This window comes from Fukomys damarensis, unplaced genomic scaffold, assembly GCF_012274545.1.
Source record: "Fukomys damarensis isolate Sample0158 unplaced genomic scaffold, DMR_v1.0_HiC HiC_scaffold_1, whole genome shotgun sequence".
In the NCBI taxonomy this organism is placed as follows: domain Eukaryota; kingdom Metazoa; phylum Chordata; class Mammalia; order Rodentia; family Bathyergidae; genus Fukomys; species Fukomys damarensis.
The window spans coordinates 48,051,265-48,064,465 of NW_022900913.1; positions in this window are offsets into that span (position 1 = coordinate 48,051,265).

Genomic DNA, 13,201 nt, shown 5'->3' on the forward strand with positions numbered 1-13,201 from the left:
AGCTGCTGAGTACTGTGTCCCAGCTATGGGAAAGTGACCAAGACAGCAGGAGGGTGAGATGATGCGAAGTCACAAAGTTTAGGGACAAGTGGGGAATCTATAAAATCAAAACTATAATTATACATAAGATCCATTGGAAAGTAATCAAATAGCTGTAAGAAACTGAAAACGGGACGTTTGTGAGAGGGTATGAATGTGTATTTTTGTGTGTGTGTGTGTGTGTGTGTGTGTGTGTGTGTGTTTATATAGAGGGAGGACAATGTGACATAATGTACTCTTAAGAGAGATAGAATGATTAAGAGTTACAGTGGAGGTTGGAGGATTTTTTTAAATCCAATATGAGAAAAGCTTCATTTTAAGAGAAAGTGGAAAAGGTGAAAAATTATTAATCATGAGTCAAAACTATAAAAATTTCTTGCCAGTATTCATTCATTTTATTCTGTCATCTCCAATAGATTATAAATCTTTTGAGGAGGGAGAATGTCTTCCAAGTTTTTAAATTTTCCTTATTGTTTTCTTAGAATTCTTGAATATATGGTATGATTATAGATAATGTGGACAGAATGCAATATTTTGAAGAGGACACAACAATGAAAGCAGTTCTATGTCAGTTTCTGTGTAAGAGGAGGTTAGCATGCTCTATCTATAAAAAAGCAAAGTGACAATAATTTAACACTAACTATAGAACATGAAAAATTAACAAAACCCTGGAACTTTTAAATTTTTCTGCCTGCTCATATATTTTATAGAAAAATAAAAAATATAAATATGAGATGTCTTCAAGATAAAATAAGTTCCTCTGTCCTACTGTTTACATTATACCTTGCTTTCCATCCTGCTTAGGATGTGGCAACTGTCCTTCACTTATTTACATTTACTCTACAATGGAAATAAACAATAGATGTGCGTATACCTGCCATTCCACCATCATTACTTTAAAAGGTGATAATCTCTCACAGAATCAGCATGACTAGTTAATAATTGTTGGTTCACTCAAATGAATATTCTATGAGTGAAAATAAAAATAGAATCATAAAGGATATCCCTTTTATTGTGAAAACAATCACATCACTGGTTATAGGCTCATCTCATCACTACAGACTGTTACTAGTAATGAAAAGTTCTGCCCCAGATATAAGTGGAAATTCCAAGCTAAAGAGTCTATTGGAAGATTCATTGCTTCCCATCAAGGCACCTGGCAGGGCACTATAGCATGTTAGTGTGTGTTATTCCCTCATACATCAAAATCTGCTTGCCAGTGTTATATTTATTGACCTGTCCAGCTCATTTTCCATGATTGATCACTTTTGCCACCAAAGGTTTCCCCATTGCCCTACCATAGCAAAGTTCTCACAATGCTTTGAAAAATTAAAAGACCCTTTAATGTTTCACTGGAAAAATCCTCAATTTTACAGCAACGAGGAACATCCCTTATTTTGGCAGCTCCTGCTTTTGCCACCCAAAATCCAATTCCTCTTTTTTACCAAAGGAAGACCCTATTTTATTGAAGCCAGAAATGTAACCACTTTCACATTTAATTTTCCAGGTTTAGTAGTTATGTTACCTAACTCTGACCAAAATAATATAAAGCAGTGTTCTAGTGACTGGAGCATACAGGAAACTATTATTTTCTTCAGAAGGGACATGCCATCCAGAATTTATCTTTGCTTTTCACTGGCCTTACTTCTTTTCTCTAGTACATGAATGTGAGACTATGTATGATAGTGGAATAACTACATTAACTTTATGAATATGAAGGTGAAAGTATTCTGTAAGTATGAGGATTTCCCTTACTGCATTTACAGTGTAAGACCTATTGCCAAAAATTCCCCCAAAATACTTCCACTTACTTTTCTTGCCATTTTGGGGGGAAGTTCTGGAAGTCCCCTTTCATGAGTGCCTTTATGAAGTATGATTAAAACATATATGATGAACGCTGCTGCTAAGTGCCACCCAGTAGAGAGAAAGGCAGACTTGCAATGCACTGCAATGAGTCCTCATCCACCTTATTAACCAGATCTCGCACTGTGTGACATCTAACTCTTTCCCAAATAAATGCTAAATAAATGTTTTTGAATTTATTGATGACATCTTAAGCTGTGCAACTAAAGACATTCATGAGAAGACTTCCAGAACAGCTTCAGAAAGCATAAGAGTGATGGGATAAGTGAACTTGAAAAGAAAGGAAGTATTTGGAGTTTTTTATTGTAATAACTTTTTGAATTTAAACATTTATTGTATTATCAGTCATACCTCATATACATACACATACAATGAGTAAAAAATATTTTCCTGATAATGTATATGTTGATAAGCACAGGTACTACTGTTAATTCTCTTATTAAATTACATCCCTGAAAGTAAAACTAATTAGAAAATACTCATAGTAAAGTATTAATTAGTAAAAACTAATGAGTAAAGTAAAACTAATAGCTGCTCAGAATTGCTTTTGCTACTTAAATTTCGGGCTCCAAATGATTTTAGGATTGTTTTCTCTATTTCTGTGAGGTATGCTGTTAGTATTTTGATTGGGATTGCATTAAATATGTATACTAAATTTGGAAGTATAGCCATTTGTACTATGTTGGTTCTTCCTACCCAAGAACGAGGGATGTTTTCAATTTTCTGATATCCTCTTTGATCTGTTTTTCCAGAATGCTGTGATTTTTGAAGTAAAGTTCATTTGCTTCCTTTGTCAGGAATGCTGGTTCCCAAGCATTTCATTTTTTTTTTTTTGATGCTGTTGCGAAGGTTAATTTCTCTCTTTGTGAATTTATTGTTTGTGTACAGGAATGCTATTGATTTTTGTGTTTACTTTGTATCCAGCTACACTGATTAAGGTTGGAATCAAATCTAAAAGTCTTTGGAGGTCTTCTATGTAAAGTGTCATGTGATCTCCAAATAATGATAATTTAACTTCTTCTTTTCCTATCCTTATTATTTTTATTTCTTTCTCTTATCTAATTGCTCTGGCTAGTGTTTCCAGAACTATATTGAATAAGAGTGGTGACACTGGACATCCTGGTCTTCTTCCTGATTTTATAGTGAGAGCTTCCCATTATTGTCCATTTAGTATTATGTTGAGTATTGGTTTGTCATAAATGGCTTTCTTCAGATTGCAACAAAGGCCATCTATTCCAATTTCCATGGCAAGAGGCATCACAATCTTAGACCTGAAATTGTACTAGAAAGCTACCATGATAAAAACAGTATGGTACTGACAAAAGCAAAGCAAAACAAAACAAAACAGACCTGAGGCTCAGTGGAACAAATTAGAAGATACAGAAACAACTCCAAACATACTCAGGGAACTTATCTTTGACAAAGGGGCCAAATTCCTTCACAGAAAGAAAGATAGTCTCTTTAATAAATGGTGCGGAGAAAATTGACTTTCCATGTGTTGAATATTAAATCTAGAACCATATTTATCACCATACACAAATTTAAAATTAAAATGGTTAGAAAATTGAACATTGAAATGGAAACTCTGTATTGATTGGAAAATAAAATAGGTAGAAGTCTTGAAGATATAGGTGTAGGTAAAGTCTTTATGAAAAAATTCCTGATTGCATATGAAATAAAGCAAATAATCAACAAATGGGATCTCATCTTATTAAAGAGCTTTTGCACAGCAAAAGAAACCATCAACAAAGTGAAGAGACAACACACAGAGTAGGCAAAACTTTTGTCAGCTGTTCCGTAGACAAAGGACAATATCTAGAATATGTAGAGAACTAAAAACATCAGACCTTTCAAATTTAGAGACCCAGTCCAAAGGAGAGCGTCTTCCATGAATAGACACTTCTCAAATGAAGACGTAGTAATGTTAAACAAATATATGAAAAAATATTTAAAAATCACTGATCACTTGAGAGATACAAATTAAAGTAACTTTGAGGTTTCATCTCACCCAAGAAAGAATCAGCTAATCAACTGATATCAAGTATTCAACTGATAACAAATGCTGACAGGGATGTGGGGCAAAAGGAACACTTTTCCACTACTGCTAAGTGTGTAGACCGGCACAACCACTGTGGAAATCAGTGTGGAGATTCCTCATACAACTAGGAGTAGAGGCTCCATTTGACCCAGCTATTCTTCTTCTAGGTATCTTCCTGAAAGCATATATGCACACCCATGTCTACAGCAGCACAATTTGTAATAGTTAAATCTTAGAAATAGCCCAAATACCCATCAATGGATGAAGAAAATGTGGTATTTTTATAAAATTGAGTACTACTCTGCTCTAAAAAAGGTTAAACTTGAGACATTTTTAGGTTAATGGATGTATCTTGAGACCACACTCAAGTGAAATAACTCAGACACACATGTTTAAATACTGGATTGTTTCTCTGTTGTGAGAAACTGAAAGTGTAAATAAGGACTAAAATATATAATAGATAATGAGAAATGGGAAGAAAATATTCAAATGGGGAGGGGAACAATGGAGTGGGCAGGGGGCAAAGAAGGAAGGAAGAAGAAACAGAGAATAGAAGGAAAAAACAGAAACAAAGCCTTTGTAAATAAGGAGAGGGAGAGAGTATGAAAAGAGGGATGGTGAATGGGAGAAAAGGAAGAATCAGGATGTTTATGTGCAGATAAAATTCCCTACGATAAATGCTATCACTGTTGTTACGTATTCCTAAAATGTACCAATAAAAAGAATAAAAATAAAAAGTGAAAGCAATAGTGGGGTCACTCATATATATTTATCATTAAATATATATGTGTAATTTAGACCTTTATCATCTTTGAAGATTTTCAAATAATTATGCCAAAATGAGTTTTATTGTTTTTGCAGAATAATGATTTAACCAGTGATTGGAAAATAATTCACATATTAATGATAACAAAGTACAACCCAACAAATAATTCAGCCCCTATGCGTGACCAACTCCTGGAACATAAACTCCTGGAAGGAGTGATCATATGCAAACTTCTGCATATTTTGCATCTTTTTTCTTGTTGATAAGTACAAATTTAGCTGTGTTACAACACACTCAGCTACTAAATTCTTCAATGGATGAGTCCATCGACGGCGTAGTGTAGCATATTCCAATCTTCTTCCAAACACAGGAGAATTTAGAGAAACATTTTAGATCTAAATCACAAGCGCAAGGTCCGAAGTTCAATCTCCAGTACAAACAAACAAACAAAAAAATTGTAACAGAGACTGACTGTGGATATAAATACAAACTAAGTGAAATTTGCATTTGATTGTTTCCTTTCCAATTCTGAGGGAAACTAAGAAGGATTTTACTCAATGTTCATAGTAAATATTTATCATCTGGTCTGCATATTTCTTCTTATATAATCAATTGTCTTCAAATAGATTTTAAAAATAATATCATTTTCAGAGTTCTGTGGTTGAAACCAAGGTGATTTGTCTTTGGGGACTTTCATATGGTTTTAGTCACGTGGACACTGTGCTGCTTGAAAAAAATGGGTCACTAATGTGGCTGCTGATTGCTCCTGGCCGTCCACTGGTAGCCCAGGGGAATTTGTTGACTGAAAACCCTATGTCCTCTCTAAGCGTTCCAGGTTCCCACAGAAGATGGCTTAACTGCAAATGGAAGATCTCAAGACTGGGGGATTCCAGGAAGTACAGGATGAAGTCACAAAGTTTCTTGCGACTTAGCCCCAGATGTCACTGACTTCTCCTCCTGCTGCATTCTATTGGTCCTGTAGCCCACACATAGGTTCTTAGAATTTGTCTTTTGATATGAAACTAATACGATGCCATTGAGAAGAGGATATGGGAGATGTAATTTTAGGCCATCCTAGGAAAATACAATCTTCTACAAATTCTATGACAAGAATGATCACTGTTTTTATCATATGTATTCTTTCATTCCTTTAAATAATATGCTCCCAAAGTTATTACTAATATTCTTAGAGTTGTTTACTAGACTCATAGATATTTCACTAGGCATTGCAATATTAACTTTTTCTCTTTATCTGTCTCTCTATCTCTCTCCTCACACACACACAGACATACACAGATACATCCTCACACACATACTCCCTCCTGTAACTGTATCCTTAACTTTATATGACTGTAGATATAAGACCATGTCCCGGCCAGGCCAGGTGAATGGGAATGATATGTTCATCTTCTAGACACCCTCCAAAGGTGAGACTACTGGGGTGTCATGGGTTTATTTTTACCTTATTTTCACTAGCTTGGCAATTATAAGGAGCAGAGCAAGCGAAGAAGTCCCATTTTGATGGCAGCAGTATTTCTCCCTATGGAACTTCAGAAAAAAAAAAGTGCATTCTCCTTTGTAGTTTGCCTAATGTACCTTAATTTGCCTGTTCCTAAACATAGATTGAACCGTTGGGTTTTTTTTCAGCTTTAATTGAGTTTATTGGTACATTTTAGGGATACAGTACAGTTACATTCATTGCTGGGAATTTGTACCTCTACATGACAGGTCTTGTTTCTCATTTATTCCCCTCGTCCCTGCCCTCCCTTCACCCCCTCCTCCCCTCCCCATCTACAAACACTTTATTTCCATCTTTTCATTATCTCACATTTTTTTCTTTTCCCTTTTTACCCTTCCCCTACCTGTCCCACCTTCCCTACACCTTTAGGTCCTTGCTTCCCATTTCTAATTGTCAGTAATCTTATTAGGATCTTCTGTATTATTGCAGTTTATTCACACCAGAGAGGCTATTCGGTATTTACACATGTGTGCCTTATTTATTTCACTTAGGAAATATATATCTTCAATATGTACCTATTTTCCTATGAATGAATCTATTCTCTCATTCTTTATGGCTGAGTAATATTCCATTTTATAGAAAAACCACATCTTCTTTATCCAGTTTCCAACGGATGGGCAAATGGGCTGTTTCCAACTTTTAGCTATTACAAACTGTGCTGCTATAAACATGGGTTTTTACTGGTCTCTTCATCATAGCAACTTATGCCACCTTTAGATATTGTATATTTATGTTCTATTTCAAAAGTTGATGGAATATACATTATCATATGGCTTCTTTTTGGATAACAGGTGGAATCCAACAAAGTAGATATGGTGATAGAATATTTTAGTAGGTTATAAATTAAATAACATATGCTTAGTCATAAAAGCTATATAATCAATACATTTTCATTTTTCACCAATCATTAATCACTTTAAAAGTCTATTGAATATAAATTTTCCTAAAAAATTGAAAAAAAGTCTCTGTAAGTAGGAGAGGTTGGGGGGTGAAGGGAGGGCTGGGATATGAGGGAAAAATGAGAACCTAAATCTGTTATGTAAAGGTACAAGATTCTAATGATGAATGTAACTGTACTGTATACCTAAAAAGTACCAATAAATTCAATAAAAAGAAAAAGTTTTCCTAGAGGATATATGTGGGTGTGTGTGATGCAGACAGAATGGAGAAAGTTTTTTTTTTCTCATTTCATAGTAAATCTACTTGAAGACAAGTTCAATTTAATAAATTCAAGGTAATTGTAAGCAATTAGTACTATTGTTTCTGATTACAAAAGAGTGTCATAGGAATCATCTTTAGAAATCTCTGTTCTTCCTTCTTCAGTGACATAGTAATTTTGTCCTATTGAAATTTGCAGGTTTACATCATTCTAGTAAGAAGCAATAGTCATTACTTGTTTCCATTTCCAGAAGTCTCATTTGAAGGTTATTCTTTCATTTGAAATCTATTAGCATGTGGTTCCAGGCTCAGAAATCTGTAAGCAACTGTAAAGGCCACCACATGTTCAGGGATTTAAGTGTTACCTCCTAAACTCAGCATGCTGTCCAAAATCTATTTGGAAAAGGAGGACTAACTGAGATTCATATTGAAATTTTAATTATTAAGTTCATTCTCCATTCAAATGCTATTCTTTCTATTTTTTTAAATGAAAAAGGTGTGTTTGCTCCCAATTTTTTCCTACTCTAGTTATCCATATTGAAAATATTTTCATTTCCCTGTTTTCTGCAAGAAAACTGAATCAGAATTGGAAAAGTTTCTACTGGTAATGCTGAACACAGCGTCTACCATCTCATAGTCCCTATTATCTTCTAGAGGACTAAAAGAACAATGTTGATTCAGGATGAATTGATTCCTGCATTCAGTCAAGATTTTAGAAGTTCAGTATATTTTATCAGCCTGAACAAGTTAAAAAGCTCACTATAACTACTGGATATGTCTACTTTAGGAAATCACTAATTCAGACTTGTTTTATTAAAGTTTTCCCAATTCTATGTTTAAAAACTTAATTGGTTTTTAAAAAATATATAGTTAGCTTATCCTAATGAAAAACCAAATTCAAAGTATCAGAAGAATACATTTTTAGAAGCAAATAAAATTGGAAGACAGCTGGAACTAGTGACCTAAGTAGATATCTGCTCACATTTAATGGTATCTGTTTCTGATTACATGGATAGTATTACTAATCCTATGTTACTGAAAGCAAATATCATTTCAGCAAAACTATTACACTGCATTTCAGTTACAAATAACAATATAATTGTACTTGTCTAATGGGTTCCTGTAATGATAAGGGTTAGTTTTTTTGGTAACTCAGGACTCGGGAATCAAACTCAGGACCTTGATCTTGCTAGGCAGGTGCGCTGCCATTGAGCTAAATCCCCAGCCCCCCTCATATACTTCTTTAGACCTAAGTTTGCACAGCTCACACCTGGATTTATGTATCAGTAAAAATACACTCTCATTTGTGTGCTGACATTCAAGAGATTGTGTAACCACTTCCTAACTGAAAGCTGGCTGGTTGTTAAAAAGTCACATGAGAGCTTAGCCATTTCTGAACAAATGAAAACTGATATGAGGCAGACAACTTATTCTAAAACCATAATTATATTTGGCAGAGTAGTTATGAAGCACTTTATAGACTTAGTATCTAATTTGAAACAGAAAGCCTTTGGAGAGATTCTCCTTGTGGTAATTTCTGGAAGCTAAAGACATAACAACTATTCCCAAGAGATGAGTGGATTTGATTACACATTTGGCTCCTCTTCTTTCATCTTACATAATTATTGAACTATGACTACCTGAGTTCCAGGAGAGGAAACATGGTTTTAGGAACAACTTGCTTTGTAGATCCACGGATATTGGTTTTAATGTGTTGACAGAAAAGTCAGGTTGTTTTTCCTTGGCACCTTTCATTTCTTAGGATTTTGCCCTATTCATGATGTTTTTATAAATTTGTCATTTTCTTGCTTGTAAAAACGAAAACTTTGGAGGACTCAACATTATCACCACATTAAGTTATTAAGCAGGTACAGCATAGCCCTTCAATTGAAATAAACTATTTATGTTAATTTGGAAGAACTTCCTGATATTGATCCACTATTATTGTGAAAATAATTGATTTACCACTCAAGAAAGGAGTCTTCTTCTATTATCACTTGCTTCTCATCAAGTTTTGAGGAAAGACCAATTTTCTTGTGAGGATAAAATCACCTGCTAAACCCACAGTTAATGCATGCATTCTTATGCCCTAAGACCAACAAGATAACAGACCAAATGTTTATTATCAGAATTTGTTAAAATTAAGATTTATACATTTCAGTAGTCCAAATGCCTTGGAAAAATAAGGGAACAACAATAGGAGTTCAGAATAATACAACTTCACACTGTTTTCTGGTGGGGCTATCATTTCCAACCTGTATATTTGTGTTTTGCCAAGATAAATCTCCCATTGGTGTGTGGGTATTTCTTTCTTTCTTTTTTTTTTTTCATTGAGTTTATTGGTATTTTTCAGGTATACAATACAGTCACATTCCTCATTTGGATCTTGTTCCCTTTACATGACAAATCTTGGCTCTCATTTTTACCGCATATCCCTTTCCTCCCTTCACCCCCGCACCTCTCACTATTTACAAAGATTCTGTTTCCATTTTTTTCTTTTCTCATATATTTTCTTTTCCTTTATTTCCTTCCCCATCCTTCCCATTTCCCCTACACCTTTAGCCCTTTTCTTCCTACTTCTAAACTCAATTTTTGAATGCATTTCCCTTTTTTTTGGTGGAGGGGGTACCAGGGATTGAACTTTGTGCCTTTCGCCTGTGAGGTAGGCGGCAGAACCACTGAGCTAAATTCCTGGCCTTTAAATGCATTTTCAAAAAGTAGCTATAAACATTAGGTGTTGTATTTGTAGGTGAGCTTAAATTTTAAGGCTTCTACATATACCACATCATACCTTGAATGCAATGCTGAGTATATAAAACCAAAAAATTTCTTGGGCTGGGGTTGTAGGTCAGTAGCAGACCACTTGCCTACCTTGAGGAAGGTCCTGGATTCCGTCTTCAGGACTGCAAGAAAAAAAGAAGTAAAAATTTACTGCTAGAGAAATATTGTGGAGTAATTTCAGTTACATTAAAATATTTACAGTAATGAGTGAATACGATATGTGATTAATGTTTTTCAGATCAGTCAGATAGGAACATTTATAAAATGAATATTCATTTTCGCTGTTTCCTTCCTCATTATTTCCAATTTTACCCATAAATGGAACCAGTTTCTAATAAATTCTCTCCCCTGAAATGTCAGAGTTTCAAGCTAGGTTGGGAAAAGATGCTCCAAAGAATGATATGCAGACAAAGACAATTAGGGCAAAGACTAATAGGATGTTATGTTTTTGTACTGTGTCTCCTTCCAGCAGCACATAGGAAAGAGGAAGATGAAAAATAATAGTAGAAATGCTTCATTCTTAAAAGGCTTATATTAGTTCATGGCTTCAGTGTGCATCTAAGTATAAATTCTGACTGGCAAAACTGTACTTAATATTAAAATCTAATGTATAAGTGTAGGAATCACTATGAAAATTTGGATGGATTTGCTTAGATGCTAGCAGGTATATTTATAATACAGTCAAGGAAAGAATACTGGTTAGAGTATAAAGATGAAGTTAATCTTTCTGACTGAGCTTGAGGATGTAGGCTACTTATTAGTCTGATTGGGAGTGAATCAGATAATGGTGGTGTAATGAGCTAATTTTTGCTCCATCTTGTCAGAGTAGTAGGTGGAGTGTGGAAGTTGTTGCACAGAAGCACATTTTTGTTTTAGTGCCACTCATTCTATGTTTTGACACTAACTTTAAGGGAATCATTTGTGCAAAGTTCAAAGGAGAGTGAGAGTGCTATATTAAATATGTCTTTTAATACCTTGTTCGTACATAACACTAAAAAGATGCTATAGGAAGTAAGATGTAAGTCAGCACTCTGGATTTACAAACAAATGTTGATGCATTCAGAGTGAAACTTTATCCATTAGCATTAGAGCAAAAACAATTTTTTTTTCAACAATGCTGTATTAGTAATGCTGAAGGTAGAATTTTGCATGAGCCTGGATCAAATTTTAGTAATAACTAGGCAAATTTTTTTTTTTGTAGAACATAGTACAGTGCTGATCAAAAAACATTCCCCTAATGTTCATTTATTACTTCCAAGTATTTATTAACATTCAGTACCAGGATAGATAAACTTTTTCTTGTGTTAAAATGGCATTGTAATGGTGTCATCTGGTGGGATGTAGCAGATACACTGCCTGGCTTTGGTGTCAGAACTGAACAGGCTGCCTTCAATTTAACTTGGAACATTACCTAGCCTCCTGAACTCTACCTACTACATCTAAATCACAATTTCTCTGCCCTGAGGGATGTTTACTGAGCTGCTAATAGGCTAAATAATCTGCTATGGTTTGTTTGCTTTGGCTTTCTTCTTAAGGAAAGCAGAACATAGGGGAAACAAAAGAATTCATCAGAATATTACCCAATCACTGAATAATTCTGCATTCATGTACGTAAAATCATTTAAAATATGATGTATATGAAGTGTTATAAGATATATAAATATATTTATTTTTGCTTTGGGTTGTGCCATCCTTTCTGTCCTGGGTTGGAAGTCTCTATCTCTCTCTTTTCTTTCTCCTTTACTAGATCTTAACTGAATAAATGCTTCCATGTTTTTTCAACTCCTCAGCACCCAATTTGCCCAGTAGGGAGATTCAATTGCTAGACTTGGAAGAAAGTATATGGTCTCTCAATGAACTTCTAATTTATCCTTATAAGCAGCAATGTTGATATTTTAATCTCCAGATGTCTGTTACAAATGCCCACTTCTCCTTTAGCCCCACATCAGCTTGTGGGGTGAAGAAAATGAGTGATGAGTTATCGTCATCAAATGTCATTATCTATTTGTGATGGTACTGAGTTCAGAGGAGTACTGCTGAGGGTAGTTAACAATAAACTTTTCTAATATATTAGTTTCTGTTATCAAGACTTATTAGACTATAAACATTATTCTTCCTCTCTCCAACCTCTTCCTTCATCTCCCTATCATCCAGATGGGAACATCATTTAGTTTTGGAGCAAGGAGGATTGTGAGCCATCTGACCAATGTGTAACAGAGAATTTGTTTAATAAGTTAATAAGATAAACGTTTTTTATTTAAAACTTTGTTACTTATTTAATATGGAGGCAACACTTCTTTATAAGTAAATTGCCATATTTTTTTTCAAAATTTGAAAGATGTTTGCCTATTGCCTCAACTCTCAGCTGTTATTTATTGTCTCATTGTATCAACTAATCAAGTGAACAAACTTTCTAGAAAGAGTGTATTCACTTTTTTGTGATTACCAAATTTCCTTTCATATAAGCTACCATTTCACATATTAGCCTGGTAGTAGTAGACAGTTTTCCTGTTGTTTAGACACAATATCCAACACTAGCAAATTAAAAGAGGAGAACTAAATGCTTTTCTTTTTTTGGTACCAGTGATCAAACTCAGGACCTTGTGCTTTTGAGGCAGGCAGAGGCACCACTGAGCTAAATCCCTGGCCCCCCAAATACTATTTTTTTGTAACAGTCCCCAAGTATTTGATGTTTCAGCTTAAAAGCTAATCAAATTCATATATTTGTGTTTCAACGGCTGTCCCTTCTGTAGCCTGTTTGGGGAGTGTCTAATACTATACCCATTTTAAATTGTCCATACCCCAGACTCCAGAGCCTTGCCATTTGTCCACCAGAGGGCACTCCATTGTCGCCTATGTTCAATCGGGGCCAGAGGATTGTTGGTAACAGTAAATCTCTAAAAGGTAGCTGGGGATCTGAGACAAGCAGGACAAATATTCCTCATTTAAAATTTCACCAGGCAAAAGCAAATTAAATTATATAATACCAAGTAAAAATCTTTTATTTCCAGTTTTGATGTTTTCCCTGTGGTTCTAA